The 15,618-nt window shown below is 39.5% G+C and overlaps 1 long non-coding RNA gene across 1 annotated transcript in view; it reads left to right on the forward strand.

Moving 5' to 3' along the window:
* Positions 1-12,631: 12,631 nt before the first annotated feature.
* LOC117419387 (uncharacterized) overlaps positions 12,632-15,618 on the forward strand; it is an 88,461-nt gene continuing 85,474 nt past the window's right edge. The window contains exon 1 of the long non-coding RNA XR_009307220.1: positions 12,632-12,729. This is a non-coding gene — a long non-coding RNA (uncharacterized LOC117419387). The remainder of the gene's footprint in view (positions 12,730-15,618) is intronic.

Consider the following 15,618-nt stretch of genomic DNA (forward strand, 5'->3'; position numbering starts at 1 on the left):
TCCTTCTATCAGAGCTATAGACAGTAGAAGCTCTGATTGAGGGACCCTTTCTGAAGACCAGCCTTATCTTTCCAAGCCTGCATAATTGATATTAGAACCGCAGTTATCATTTCTGTAACTCATAAGACAAACCACTTGAGACTGATTGCAGACCCCTATTTAAATGTGTTTTATCTGGTTTGGTATTTCTATTGGGTGTGTTCTTCCTCTTTGAAAAATAAAAGTTATGCTAGTAAAAATTGGGAATAAGAAGCTGTTGGGTGTCATTCTGAGTGGTTCGTGGAATTACTCAAATATTGTGTGTTTTTTGTTTTTGATAAGCCTGTGTTAAAGTGCTTTGACTATGAGTGCTTCAGTTTTAGTTGCCTGCCACATGTGTAATGTAGGCTAGATCAACCTTTATATAAGTGGGAGCTTGCACCATCTAGTGCAGAGTAGTATAATGCCAGAAAAACATAAGGAAACTCAATTCAAAGCGGCAGATCACAAGATACTGCTGGTTCTTACTCCTATGAAGACACTGGCTGATTTAGCGTATGTTACATACTACATATCTATAGATCTGAAGACACTGGCTGATTTAGCGTATGTTACATACTGCATATCTATAGATCTGAAGACACTGGCTGATTTAGCGTATGTTACATACTGCATATCTATAGATCTGAAGACACTGGCTGATTTAGCGTATGTTACATACTGCATATCTATAGATCTGAAGACACTGGCTGATTTAGCGTATGTTACATACTGCATATCTATAGATCTGAAGACACTGGCTGATTTAGCGTATGTTACATACTGCATATCTATAGATCTGAAGACACTGGCTGATTTAGCGTATGTTACATACTGCATATCTATAGATCTGAAGACACTGGCTGATTTAGCGTATGTTACATACTGCATATCTATAGATCTGAAGACACTGGCTGATTTAGCATATGTTACATACTGCATATCTATAGATCTGAAGACACTGGCTGATTTAGCGTATGTTACATATTGCATATCTATAGATCTGAAGACACTGGCTGATTTAGCGTATGTTACATATTGCATATCTATAGATCTGAAGACACTGGCTGATTTAGCGTATGTTACATACTGCATATCTATAGATCTGAAAGGCAGCTCCTGAACTTATATTCAAAGCACCTTAACACAGAACAAGTATATTTCAATAACGCACAACGATTGCAAACATCACAGAAAGATCAGGGGACAGTAACACATTCAAATTAAACATGTGAAGCCCCTTTATTGCCTTTTTTAATGCTTTTCTTTTAAGCGTACATTGCAGCAAATATGTAGCTCATATGTATATATATACCTCATAGGATTGGGGAGATAATGTAATTATGAGCTGAGTCTGAATACAAAAACAAACCAATAAATGATTTGTTTAAAAAAAAATTTAAAAACATGATTAAAGAGAATCCACTAACCAGTCATTTCTCTCCTGCAGTAAAAAAAACAGAACTTGTTTAACTGATAAGAAGCGAAACTGTGAGTCAACACTTTGCAGACTGTAGGACCTTGGGTGAGATGTAAAACAGAGGTCCTATTGTAAGTGCCTCTGCAGCCGCAGCAGTTCATGATTCATAGTTGCTGTAAGTCACTTCGCATAAAAGCATTTGCTAAATGACTAATTAATAATAATTATAAGAACCCACGATGCTCAGTAGGTGCATGTTAGGAAACTCAAAGCTCTCACTGAGTCTGTTATCAGGGGACAGGCTTCTGTGCATGAGAGTACAGGAATGGGCAGCAATGGGTTTTTGGATTCAATTGACACATCATCAAAATCAACTGAATTGGGCTTTAAGGTGCGCGATTCATTTTCCATTCTTGATTTCGATTCTCGATTTCGATCTTTAACAATTATTTTTTTATTCGCAGCGCTGCGTAAACGTGTCTTCTGTATGGTGTTGTTGAATGTACCCTGACCTAAACTGATACATATTATGTAATAATTAAGGTAACTGAATGCTATGGAAAGTGGGTTGCACTTTAATAATGGAAACAAACTCCTATGACTCTCAGTGCGTCGGCACTTATTCCTGTGGGGCTCCACTTGCATTGATTATGGATTTAAAAAACAAAAATTATCTTCAGGACTAGAAAAATAAGAAATGTACAAAATAACAACAAAACATATTACTCCTATGCAATTTTACAAAACTCCATTGAAATTCACACATAATTTTTTTTATAGTGTTTCCAGAAAGTGGATTAAAATAAGATTCAGTTAATGCATGTGGAATGAATTGTGATTGATAGTGATCAACCTTGGTATTATGTTGGATGTGTCCCCACATCTTGTAATACATATTTCTATAAACAGCATCACTTTTTTTCAGTTAAACCAACTGCATGTTGTGGTTAGCACTCTGTGGTTAGGCTTGAGCTTGCAGAGATGCTTCCTGTTTTCTTAGTCACGTTTGAATTTATTACCTTAATTGCCTTAACGTCGTTGAGCGTGCTGTCACAACGGAAATTTAGTGCAATAACTTGCAGACTGTCACAAGAAGACACAAAGCCAGATATTTGTTTTGATGCTAGCAAGCTTAGAGCAATGGACCTACAGCTGTGGATTTCCAGATAGACAAGAACCCCATGCTGAGTACAGGTAAGGGAGTTCCTATATAAACCTATTTAATAAGCAAAGTATTGCAAGAATGAAGCCATGTTTTCCTTTCAGGATGAGGGGAGCTTGTGGGAGAAGCAAGACATTTTAACCTCATTAAGTTTGTTTTCAAGTGGGATAGCTTTCTTTATGACACGGTCACTCAACCTCCAATTTATTTACTGGCCAAAAATCCATATACTGGAGCACACACTATTATGTGGCCATACAGACCTTCCCACAAGTGATTATTTTGTAATGCAAATTAATGTGCATGTGTTTTGTAATCATTAAAAATGTCAAGGCAGGTTGGTCTTAATGGACTAGGCAGCATTTCTGACAGAGCAGAGAGATGGCTGATGGTAGTAGCTCAGTTGGCAGGTGCTTACATATTGAATTGCCTACTTCTTATTCCCATTATCCTGGGTGTTCGTAATCATCCTGAGCGCTTCTGGGTTTGCGTGTGCCCACAATGAGTCACTATTGGTACTGATACAACATCTGCTGTATTATTGAATTGTGGTTTGTCACACTTGAGAATTATTGTATTTCTTGTTCTATTGTATGACTTATATTGTAACACTTGAATGTATTTGTATTTGCTTGCGATTGTAAGTCGCCCTGGATAAGGGCGTCTGCTAAGAAATAAATAATAATAATAATATTGTTTTCTACTATAATGTGCTGTTTGAGTTTGTCTCAAGAATCCACAGGATGAACAGGTCATATTGTCCATTCAAATCATGTGACAATATGACCTTTCACACAGGCTCTCTCTGCCTATAAATATATGTACAGCATACAAACAGATTGTGCTGGAAGATGAAATCATGTGACAATTTGAATAGCAATGACTAAAACCCACTTCCATGTAAGCCAAATATTTGAAGCACCTCGATGCATTGATTACAAAAGGGCAGAATGTCAAAGCATCTGCGGATACTCAGCCTACGCTAATGAGATGCACTGAAAACTGTTTTTACAATATTACCAGGATTATTTAATGAAGCTAAATACTGACTTGTCAATTTGTTATAATGAGGTTAAAACTCTCTCAGCAGTATATATTATCCCTGAAAGAGGCACTCAGCTGTTCAACCAGCAGTTCAAGTGTCTATGTTTGTTTTTGTTGTGTATCACAGCAGTAAAAGCTTGGCTCTATCATGCAATGCAGTTCGTCTGGTAGTGAACCCTAGGAAGCAGCTAGGTGCTAGACTGTTGTCCCACGTTATACATAGGACCGGGGTCATTACTATCCAATACATGACACATGCTGCTTGTTAGCAATCAGAAACACTGCAGTTTTCAGTACAACAGTGACGCTAGTGTGTTTTGTACTACATGTAGAGGACACTGTGCCAAAGGTTAACAATTGTGAGCACCCTATTGGCACTAGAGTGAGAGAGACTGCAATGCCTTTATGTGTGTTTGCTCGGCTAGGTGGATTGGCAGATGCAGGACTGCATAGGTGGCATTATATAAGATTGGTTCCTATTGTTCCACAATTGTGAAGTAAAAGCCTTGCTTTATGATGTGATAAACCCAGGGAATTTCCTGGCAGGCAGAATCATTAGCAGACCACTGCAATACCAGCAAGGATTTATCAAACATGAAATATTGCAGGGGTCCTTACACAGCAGCATAACCTCACTGATTTGATACAACATTAGATGACTAGTCTGCGTGATGACATCATTGCTATGGCAAAATATGAACACCAGGGGGGTACCATTCAGATAAAGATGAAAGACAGCTTGAATGTGATAGATAGATAGATAGATAGGGTTTTACAGCAGCATCAAAGATAAAACAGTATCAGAGAATGTGTTTTTTGTATGCCCGATAAGCATTTTTTAAAAGTTCTACTTTTCCTTATTATTTTCCTTTACATAGTAATCTGCCATTTTGTATCGTACCGGAAATAACTTCCATTTTGTTCAATTCTATTCAGGCCTAGCTCAGATTTTAAAATGTATCTGGCTGTTGGAAGTCCAAATACACTGCTACCCATACTGTGCTTTATCATAGTTTACCACACTTGCTGTTGCTTTACTACACATGTACGAATTTACCATGGTGTATACTGTGGTACATTTCCAATGCATGTATCTCGTACTTAGACTAATGGAGGGGTGTGGCAAAGTGGTGAATACGTGCAGGTGAGTGCAGTGCAGAGCGGATTAATCACACAGACAATGTTGTACAGGTGCAAGGGTGTTTATTTAATTTATTAAATGTCCAGAGCCTTGGGTAAACGTGCAAACAATAATAGTGTTGGAAGTGGTACAGCGGCGTGTATCACTTCTGATTATAATCCCACGGGTTTGACCCGTAACCCAAAGTCCGGTTTTTTCACCCACACAAAACACAAAACACAGACACAATTTTGACAGTGTGTGATTTTAGTGCTACTGGTGCAAAAAGACAGTTCCTGTAGTGGAAAGGTGAGTGGTGATGTCTGGGTTTTTCGCTGGCCTGCGGCTGCAGCTCCGGATCGTGCTCAGTATTCTTGGTGAGAAACGACACACAAGACAAACAGTGTTAATACACAGACAGGCAAAACACTCACGGTTTTTAGTACACACAAGACGGGCTCCTTCTAGGTTATTTGGTTTAACCATATGCAAAGGAATAGATCACGTACGCTACCCCCCTATTTTATATCCTCGCTCATGACCCCGGCCTAAGTTAACGAGCGCATCCGCTCCTCCAATCCTCGGATGCCACACCGTTTACCGTCGGGGTCATTGAGTTTGGATACCGTAGCTCTGTTCCTCTCCTAAATGACCGACTTCCACCTACCCTACGGAATAAATGGTCGTGCCATTTAATTAAGGGTACTCTGGTCCTCTTGCACCGTGCCCTCACAGGTCGAGAGGGAGATCTAACACCAAGAATCATTCAATCTCTGTCACCAGGGGTCTCCTACTATTACAATAAAAAAGATGTATTATCAGAAGGAGCACATCAAAACACATATTCACACACACAATGTAATGATAGGCGACATATCGCAATCATTTATAATTATATTGAAGCACGGCACCGGAACCAATGTGCATGGGTTATAAGGATAAGGGACACGTTATTAGGGAAACAAGGTGAAAAGGGTTGCCGCGTGGTTGTGTTGTAAGGCGTAAGCTGTGATGCTAGTCTAAATATATATCACTCTGGATGTAATAATAAACTGTGCGATAAACTTCAATAAAGCCTCCTGAGAATCTGTATTATCAGATACAGTTGTTGATGTTACAGAAACATTACATGGTGTCAGAAGTGAAGAAGAATGGCGAAATTTCACCCTCCCGACAACTTTGACTTCAGCCGTCCGGAGCTATGGCCGGAATGGAGACGGCGATTCCTCCGATACCGGATCGCAACGAAGCTCGACAAGGAATCGGGAGAAGTTCAGGTTTGCACTCTTATATATTCTTTAGGCAAAGAAGCTGAGAATGTACTGAAAACGTTCACGTTTGATACTAATACAGACGAAAAAGACTACGATATAGTCATGAGGAAAATGGATGAATATTTTGTGCCAAAGCGTAACATTATTCATGAAAGAGCTCGCTTTCACCAGAGAGTGCAAAAGCAGGGAGAAACGATTGAAGAATATATTCGAAGCCTGTATGAATTAGCAGAAACGTGTGCGTTTGGGGATGCCAAGAGTGAGAGTATCAGGGATAGACTAGTAATAGGCATTTTAGATAAAGACATGTCTCAGAAGTTACAGTTAAAGCCAGAATTGACTTTAGAGAAAGCAATCCAGCTAACACGCCAGTCTGAACTGATCAAAGAACAGTTGACTGAACAAGGGACTAGCAGTGCGCTTTGTGAAGTAACTCGGGAGCGTAAACAGCGTTTAGAGAAAACGTGGCCAAATCGGGGCTATAAAGAGGAGCAAAGCCAGAAACAGGCACAGCCAAAGCGGGGTTGGGGTAAAACAACTAGGAAGCAAGGCCAGAAATATGAAACTCTAAACGGCCCAAAGTGCACACGATGTGGCAGAGCACACGTGCAAGGAGATAATTGTATTGCAAGGAATGCTGAATGTCACAAATGCAAGAAGATAGGCCATTTTGCTGTAGTTTGTCGCACCCGTGTGGTGAATGAAGTAATTGCAGGTGGGAACCATGAAAGCAAAAGTAAAGAAACACTTTTCTTAGGATCAGTTACACGAGTGGACGATTCTAGCAAGGCATAGAAAATAGATTTAATGATTCAGGGAACTGCAGTCAATTTCAAGATAGATACTGGAGCTGATACTACTGTAATCTCTGAAACAACATACTTCGGTCTGAAGAATACTCCACAGTTACAAAGTACAGGTGTAACTCTTGACAGTCCAGGCGGGAAGCTAAAGTGCGTGGGACAATTCTTGGCCAAAACAAAGTATAAAGCGAGAGAATACCAATTCAAGGTGTATGTGATTAGTGGGTCACCAGTGAGCAATTTACTAGGACGAGATGTAGCAGCCACAATGGGTATAGTATACCAAGTTAACGAAATTTACAGTGAACTTTTTGGAAATATCGGTCTACTAAAGACTAATCCAGTTAAAATCAGCCTTAAAGAAGGTGCAGTACCTTACAGCATACCCACAGCGAGAAGAATTTCACTGCCGATGCTCCCCAAAGTGAAGCAGGAACTAGAGCGCATGATTGAATGCGGTGTGATTGAAGAGATTAAAGAGCCGACCGAGTGGTGCGCTCCTATGGTTCCTGTACCAAAGAAAAACGGATCTGTCAGGATATGCGTTGATCTGAAACAACTGAATAAAGCTGTACAGAGAGAGAAATACGTCCTACCAACTCTAGATGACATCCTCCCAAAGTTAGTCAATGCTAGAGTATTTTCGCTACTAGATGCGGCGAGTGGCTTTTGGCAGATTCCACTAAAGGAAGATAGTGCCAAACTAACAACATTTATAACCCCATTTGGCAGGTATTTTTTCCACAGATTACCATTTGGCATCACAAGTGCCCCAGAAATCTTCCAGCGTGAGATGACAGAACTATTCAAGCAGCAAGATGGAGTCGCAGTGTATATGGATGATATCCTGATATACGGCACCACAGAAGAAGAACATGACAGAAGACTGTCAGACGCCCTCCAGATAATTGAAGCTGCAGGTCTGAAACTCAATAAAGAGAAATGCCTAATGCGTCAAACACGGCTGCAGTATTTAGGACACTGTGTAGACGAGCACGGGATACGCCCTGATCCAATGAAGGTAAATGCTATATCAGAGTTACAGCCACCCAAGAATACATCTGAATTGAGAAGAATTCTTGGTATGATACACTATCTAGGAAGATACCTACCTAACCTGTCAGAGACAACAAGACCCCTGAATGAATTGCTAAAGAGCAGTTCATCTTGGAACTGGAGTTTAGCACAGGAACAAGCTTTCACAAAGGCGAAAAGGCTAATTTCAGAAGCACCAGTTCTAGCTTTCTATGATGCAACCAAGGCTACTACAGTCAGTGCAGACGCCAGTAGCTATGGATTAGGTGGAGTCCTACTGCAGAGCCACAAAGGACAATTAAAGCCAATTGCATACTGCTCAAGGACACTAACGGACACAGAGAGACGCTATGCACAAATAGAAAAAGAGTGCTTAGCTGCTGTTTGGGCATGTGAGAAATTCTCCAAGTACTTGTACGGTCTAGATACTTTCACACTTCAGACGGATCACAAGCCATTGATACCGCTGATAAACAGCAAAGACTTAGACTGTGTACCGCTCAGGTGCCAGAGACTACTAATGCGCATGATGAGGTACAACCCACAAGCAGAATATGTACCTGGGAAGACATTAGTAGTGGCAGATACATTGTCTAGACATTGTTCACCAGCAGTCCAGCCTGAAATAGCTGAATTGACAGAAGAGATAGACGCTTATGAAGAAGCAGCACAGGCGGCATGGCCAATGTCTAGAAGCAAACTAGAACAAGTCAAACAGCTGACTAGCGAGGATCCAGAACTGCAGACAGTGACCCAGTTTGTGAAAGAAGGATGGTCAAAATACGCAGCAAATGTACCAGAGAGCATTAAACCCTACTATTCTGAGAAAAATTGCCTCTCATTATCAAAAGGAATCCTGCTGCACGGTAACAGAATAACGATTCCAAAAGGTTTGCGTCAGGAAATTATTGAACGACTGCATGATGGTCACTACGGCATCACAAAGTGTCGAGAGCGTGCCAAAATGAGTGTTTGGTGGCCTGGCATAGGAAAGGAAATCCAGAATACAATCCAGGCATGTAAAGTGTGTCAAGAAGCAAAACCTACCCAACACAGAGAACCACTGATGACGACTCCACTACCAGATAGACCCTGGAAGAGAGTTGGAGCTGACATATGTGAGTTACAGAAGAAACACTACTTGATTGCTGTTGACTATTTTTCTAGATACATTGAAATTGCATATCTCCCAGACATGATTAGCGATACAGTGATCTCTCGCCTAAAGAACATCTTTGCTAGATGGGGCTGCCCAAACGAACTTGTAACAGACAATGGACCACAGTTCAAAGGAAGAGGATTTCGAGAGTTTGCTAAAGCTTACGATTTCCACCATGTAACAACAAGTCCACACTATTCGCAAGCCAATGGAGAAGTAGAAAGAGCAGTGCAGACAGCCAAAAGAATCTTGAAGCAAAAAGATCCATTTCTAGCTTTACTAAGCTACAGAGCCACACCGTTACAAGCAACAGGAGTTAGTCCAGCACAGCTAATGCTTGGAAGACAGCTCAGAACTACTGTTCCCACTATTGAGGAAAATTTGAATCCAAAGTGGCCAAACTTCAAACTAATTCGTAAAGCTGATGACAAAGCGAAAGAAAGCTACAGACGCTTCTACAATAGAAGAAATTCAGCAAAAGAATTGCCAGAACTAAGACCGGGAGACAAAGTAGCAGTGAAACTGGATGGAGAGCGAGGCTGGATAAACACAGCTACAGTACTGCGTCTAGCAGGAACTCCCAGATCCTACTTGGTCCGGACGGACAGAGGAATCCTTCGCAGGAACAGAAGACACTTGAGACTCATAAAAGAAAACTTTTCACACTTAGAAGAGCAGGAAGAAGAGAGTGAAGAAGGTCAAAAGAAAACTCAAGCAACACAAGACCTACCTGATATCGAAGAGCCTGATCCTCCTCAGAGTCCTGTGAGAGTGACATCCAGAGGACGAATTGTGAAAAGACCAATACGCTACAGAGACTATCAAATCTAGCTAGTTAACACATAGCAAGCTAAAGGAGGCAGAATAACCCTCAGCAGCTATGAAGGCAACTGGTAGTCTACCCAGAAACCTTAGAAAGATAGAGATGCTTGTTATTTCTGAATAAATGTTTAAAAGAAATACTTAACTGTATATAAGTTAATTAAAAAAAAAAAAAGAGAAAAAAAAATACTGAAAAGCAAATGTTTTAGTTAATCTAATAGTAATCCAGAAGTCTATAAGACTCAAAGGAAGGGTGATGTAATGATAGGCGACATATCGCAATCATTTATAATTATATTGAAGCACGGCACCGGAACCAATGTGCATGGGTTATAAGGATAAGGGACACGTTATTAGGGAAACAAGGTGAAAAGGGTTGCCGCGTGGTTGTGTTGTAAGGCGTAAGCTGTGATGCTAGTCTAAATATATATCACTCTGGATGTAATAATAAACTGTGCGATAAACTTCAATAAAGCCTCCTGAGAATCTGTATTATCAGATACAGTTGTTGATGTTACAGAAACATTACACACAACATGACTAGTGGATGACTACAGCCCCACATATTACCTGATAAATATTCACACACACACACAACATGATTAGTGGATGACTACAGCCCTCATATTACCTGACACATAGAGCATTATATTACAAAGGGAGGCTGTGTGGTCCAGTGGTTAAAGAAAAGGGCTTGTAACCAGAAGGTCCCCCGGTTCAAATCCCACCTCAGCCACTGACTCATTGTGTGACCCTAAGCAAGTCATTTAACCTCCTTGTGCTTAGTCTTTCGGGTGAGACGTAATTGTAAGTGACTCTGCAGCTGATACATAGTTCACACACCCTAGTCTCTGTAAGTCGCCTTGGATAAAGGCGCCTGCTAAATAAACTAATAATAATAAAAATATTAAGTTTAATTTTGACCTAACTAAAAGTGACACCCACTGCATATTTGCAGTAAGTCAAAAACATACACCCAGACACTTAAGCTGCTTCCTGTCAGGTTTGTGTGTGTGGCTGTGGTGATCAGTGGTGTTTTTGCACATGGCAGAATAACCGTTGAGCAGAGAATATTAAGAATATGTCACGTGATTTGTACCTTGTAAAAAGACTTTGAAGTATATTTGTTGTGCCTAACAGCCACGTGACGTCATCTCGGGTAATTGGGGTGGTTGCTACTGCAGGTATGCTAAGGAACATGGTTGGTACAGTAACACAGTACTTCACAAAAGTGATAACATTTGGAAAACAATTTGCTGCAAAATTGCATTACCTTGCATTTTTTTCGTCTTGATGTTCCATTTGCAATACTGTAAATGCAAATAATAATAATAATAATAATAATAATAATATACCATTCCTTGGTTTTTCCAGGGAAAATATATACTAAGCCAGTGGCGAGACGTAAGGGGGGCACCCCTGGTCACGCCCCCCCAGATTTCTGCCAGGTAGTGGCTTAAACCGGGTTTACACTGCACGATTTTTGCAATCGGGAGACGCAGCGCCACTCACACTAGCCACTGTGTTAGGATCGTTCACACTGAAACATGTGTAAGAAATAAAGAAACTGCAATATTGTTATATTGTTTCGTTTCCCATTATAGTCTACCTGTGTGTTCACACAGGACGCGGGGCGGTCGCGGCACGGCGGCACTGACGTATAGGCTATGATTACTGTATAGGCTATGTAGCCTAGCTACTACACACATAGACGGGGTAGAGGACATCTCCTATGTAATGAGTAGCTGATGTATTTAGTAGAATGCACTCGCCTCACGACCTATCTTACCTGACCTCTCCAGCGGCCAGCCTACTCATAAGATTATCATTTTTCACGGATTGTGCAGCGAGCTTCATTAAGGGACAGTAACCAAGTCCATCCAGGTCTTGGAGATGGAGCGGTAAATGTACAACCTATTATTAATTGAGTAGCCTAACTAAAGAAATAATCAGAATGAAACCAGTTCTGGACGCTGCTGAGAGAGAAACGGCAAAACTGTTTCATTTCCTGAGTTCGCTTACCTATTAGTTTTCATTGATTTGTTTAGGCTACAGCGCATCCGTCAGCTCAACAAAGCCTGACAGGCTAGCGAATGTCAACGCAGTGTGATACCATAATAATGAGCGGTTGCATTTGCTGTCAATCAACCACGTTTTCTTTTTTTTTCTTTTTGGATCAGCTGTTCGTACATTTAAAAAGGCGCTGTAGTTATACAATGTAGTTAATGCAACTGTGTGCACGACTCCCTCCTCCCCTGAACCTCCAGAAGATTAGGTACCACCGGCAGACCTGCGCCAGTCAGACGGTAATTAAATGAGTCAGGATTTGTGAAATTAAATACAATGGTTTGCTTTGCTTTGAACACAGAATGTTAGTTAACAAAAATCAACAACCATCATTTCGAATTAAATTATATCTAGTTATTTTTATTTATTATCATAATGTGAGATTGCAATCTGATGCCCATGTTAAAAGTTCAAGTCCTTTGCTTTGTATTTCCTTTTTGTTTTTAATCGGAAGTGTTCTAAACGGAATCTTTTTTTAACTATTTTGCACAACTGTGTATTTGTTGTTTTTTTAAAAAAAGATTGTTCTTTATTTTTCGAAAATAAAACGTCAATGGGCGAATAAAAGGGCATTCACAGCGAACGCGTCGCGCGGCACAGAAAGGCGGCGCGCAAGAGATACAAATAATTCAACTTTTGCCGCGCCGCTTCGTGACGTACATTACCAGCAGCCAATCAGAAGACGACAGCAGGCTCGCGGAGCGAATGAACAAGTAATATGGAGGAAGAGAAGTTAATATTGTCCGTCTCCGAGTACTCGGAGTTGTACAACACAGGGTCGTCAGTTTGAAGATGAGACGATCAGGTAAGTTAATATTTAATTACATATAACGTTGTAGTTTAATTTCAGATGTTTCATGTGGTTTCTATGTATATTGGTACAGCTTTTATTTTCTAAACGACATCCTTCACTGTTTGTGTTTAAAAGGAATGCCAGACAATTATTTAAATAATTAGGCCTACCGTAAAACTTGAATTATTTACAATATTTGCCAGCAGACCCGGCGTTTATAAGATCAGTAGCTTCACATGCTTCTTGCGGTCATTGAGAAGCCGCTAACACACAACCCTGTAGCAACATCTTAACTCAATGTAAACATTCCAGCAACTTTAAAAGATTGTGTGTCAGTGGGAACTAAGTAACAGTTTTGTTTTATTACAAAATCACATGGTATTGTGCTCTTAACAATAATCATCTCCAAAATACTGATTTCTGCTTACCAGTGTAACGTTCCCACATTTGCACTTTCTGACTGACAGAGTGGATATATTTCCTCATGTGAGTGTAGTACTCGATCATAAGAAGTGTATTTTAAAAAATGCAGCATCTAAGGGTTAGTGTCTGATAGGCTAATCAATAGCCTGTCCCTCTTTACATTCTACCGAAGAAAACCAAGACACAGCGCAGGACAGAGCAGCATTGTCTTTTAAAGTGTTACTGGAGACTTATCTTAAAGTGAGTAGGCTACTATTAATTGATAATAAAATCGAGATTGTGTGTAGTAAGACGGACCACCACAAAACTGCAGCGGAATGTGCAGGATCCAAATGTGAAATGTTACACGTGGATTTGATAAGTAGATCGGTCAAATATACATTTTAGATTCATATAAAAAGGATAACGTTTGGAAACAGTTTTTATTTCGCTTAAGTGACAGCACACCTGCAGTATGCCTTGCCGACTTGATTACTGAAGGTGAGCAATAGCCTACCGTTTTATTGAAAAAAAAAAAACCCAAAACATTCATACAGATAGAACTCGGTTCAATAAAGAGTGAGGTAGGTAATTTTTAATGCATTTATTTAATTTATTTTACAAATTTGAAATGTCTTAATAAACGTGTACGTGGAGCAAACTACTAAAGTCTAGTTAGACATTTTCGAAAAATGTAACCAACAAGTTATACACAAAACATTAGAAAAGAAAAAACAAAATAAAAAGAAATACATAAATAAAAATGCAGATAAAGTACGGGCGTTCTTTTGTGATTTTATGTCATTTTATGTCGGTTGATAGTACAAACTAAAAAATATAAGCAGTAACAAGTCCAGAGAACGACCTTCATTGCATTCTGTGCAGGTTCTTATTAAAGTGAGAGCATTATTTAGCAAAGCAGAGATTCATACTTGTATTACAAGTGGGACTACCCAACACACTGGCAAATGAACACAAGAGCCATTTGAATTCCCACCTAGATTCCAATTATTCATTGCCAGGTTGTTGCAGGGTTATTCTATTACCCCTATATGACATATGAGTCAGCAGTACAATACCTAATGAGTTGCTTGCATGCCCATAACTGAGGACTTGTAAATGGTTACATATCCTTATAAAAAAAAAAAAAAAAAGTTGTATATTACCATGGTAAAGGTATAGTGACTTAAATCAAAGCAGGTAAGCATGGTAAACACAGGTAGTTAAAGTAAAGCCTTGTACAAAACATGATAAAGCATGCATAGTATAGTGAAAACTAGTGTGGTGAAAGCATAGTAAACTGATACATTTACAGAGGTAAACAGTTGTATAAAGGACTTGTCGATTTATTTCTGTATGTAATTAAAGTGAAGTATTTGGGTGGGTGTGTGTGTGTGTGTGTGTGTGTGTATATATATATATATATATATATATACATACATATATATATACACACACACACACACACAGTGCCTTGCAAAAGTTTTCAGACCCCTGACCAATTCTATCATATTACTGAATTACAAATTATTATTATTATTATTATTATTATTTATTTCTTAGCAGACGCCCTTATCCAGGGCAACTTACAATTGTTACAAGATATCACATTATTTTTACATACAATTACCCATTTATACAGTTGGGTTTTTACTGGAGCAATTTAGGTAAAGTACCTTGCTCAAGGGTACAGCAGCAGTGTCCCATACCAGGGATTGAACCCACAACCCTCCGGTCAAGAGTCCAGAGCCCTAACCACTACGCCACACTGCTGCTCTACCAAATGGTTCATTGAAATTTCGTTCTGTTTGATAGTAAATAATAAAGTAAATGGCAGGTCTTATTGCACAACTCAGCTGAGGACAATGTGTTTTCCATTTTGTCAAAAATGAGGTAACTTATTTAACAAGGATATGGCTTCCTTAAGCACAAACAGGGCTTCACTAGAGAAACTCTGGCAAGGTGTAGATGACCATTATATTCTGAGATCAATTTATGACAATTTTATGTCCAGCAAAGTTATTTGATAAAAGGTTTGACATTTTCAAGGTTGGATGAATATACAGTACTGAATTTGTACAGTATCTCGGCAATCTTGTTTTCTTTTTGGAGCCGTGTATTATCTGGATCAGCCACTGGGTGGCAGTATTGCAGTATTTTCAGCTTGTGTTAAGTACATTGTGATTTATTAACCCCGGTCGTTTATTTGTAACTACTGGTAATAATTGTTTTAGATTTAGAAAAAGTTTTGAGCAAAACACATTTACACAGTTATTATGAATCCACATAGTAGTGGCTTTAAGGAGGTTTTACAAAATACAAAGTACATGGAGTACCGGAGGGTCGTGGGTTCAATCCCAGGTGGGGGACACTGCTGCTGTACCCTTGAGCAAGGTACTTCACCTAGATTGCTCCAGTAAAAACCCAACTGTATAAATGGGTAATTGTATGTAAAAAATAATTGTATGTGAAAATAATGTGATATCTTGTAACAATTGT

Source organism: Acipenser ruthenus, chromosome 14, assembly GCF_902713425.1.
Source record: "Acipenser ruthenus chromosome 14, fAciRut3.2 maternal haplotype, whole genome shotgun sequence".
In the NCBI taxonomy this organism is placed as follows: Eukaryota; Metazoa; Chordata; class Actinopteri; order Acipenseriformes; family Acipenseridae; genus Acipenser; species Acipenser ruthenus.